The sequence below is a fragment of the Camelina sativa genome, chromosome 18 (assembly GCF_000633955.1).
Source record: "Camelina sativa cultivar DH55 chromosome 18, Cs, whole genome shotgun sequence".
In the NCBI taxonomy this organism is placed as follows: Eukaryota; Viridiplantae; Streptophyta; class Magnoliopsida; order Brassicales; family Brassicaceae; genus Camelina; species Camelina sativa.
In genome coordinates this window covers 2,151,015-2,152,349 of record NC_025702.1, presented here as the reverse complement: position 1 = coordinate 2,152,349, position 1,335 = coordinate 2,151,015, and positions in this window count along the sequence as shown.

The window sequence follows — 1,335 nt, the reverse complement described above, 5'->3', positions numbered from 1 at the left end:
TGAGACACTAAGGAAAGGAAAAAGGAAAGAGAGTTATGCGAGCTCTTCTGCAGCAACTCTTGCGGAGCTTCAAGATCAACTTCGGCGCAAGATATCTGAACATGAGTCTGAGAATGCACGACGTGATCAGGAACACCGAGAGTCTCAAGCTGTGATCAACAAGCTTGTCCTCTTCATCTCTGAAAAAATTCCTGAATACTCAGAATTTACGGTTTCTACTCCTGCAACCTTCCAACCAGCTACGGCGCCTACAACCACTGCACAACCCATCGATGGAGGCACCACACCAGCCTCCAGTCCAGCTGCACAACCCACCGATGGAAGCACAACACCAGATGCCAATTCCCCTACCTCTAATACTTCTTCCAACTAAACTTCTAATTCCCCTTTTCTCTATGTATGAACTTGCTTTTGAATACTGTTTCTTGGATGTTTAGGATGATCTTTTTGTTTAGGATGATAAGTTTGCTTGTGTGGTACTTTAAATCATCATTCCTTTTGATTATTAGCATTTGAAATTCCGAAATTAATCAGATTTAGGATTGCTAAAACGTATTTGTGACTAAACCAATTAAAAAAATGTGATTATTTAGTGACTAAACCAATTCAAATAATGTGACTATTTAGTGACTAAACCAATTCAAATAATGTTACTATTTTGTGACTAAACCAATTCAAATAATGTGACTATTTTGTGACTAAACCAATTCACAAAGTAGTGGCACAATAGTTACTAAACACGAACTCCTTAGCGACTACAAAAACAGAGTCTTAACATAGTCGCAAATAATAAACGACTAATTTGCGACTCAACTGCTACTAAACTAAAAACAGACTTTGCAACCCTTTTGGGACTAATAGGTCGTCCTTAATCAGTCGCTAAACCCAGACTCTACCGTTAATCCCAAAACGGTCGTAAACATAGGACTGTTATATATAGTCACAAAATTGTCCCTAAGTAGATTTCGTTGCGGTTTAGTCGGAAATGTACAACTACCAACTCTAGTCACAGTTTCGTCGCAAATATACGACTATATAAAAGAGTCCGTAATCAGTTGCAAATAAGCGACTATGTTGCGACCAACATATTTTGCGATCGTTTTTTTGCGACCATCAGGAAGAGTCGCGAAGGAGTCGCAAAACCCTTATTTGCGACTAAAGAACGATTATAGTAGGAGTGGCAAATGACCTGTTTTCTTGTAGTGAATGGAGGAGAGAATATGATGAAGACAGAAAACAGCAAAAGTTATTCCCAAAATTGGCTAAATCTAGGTCTTAAGCGCGTGGAGTGGTTGGAAGAAGAAGATGAGAAAGCAGAGCAGAGATCATCATCTC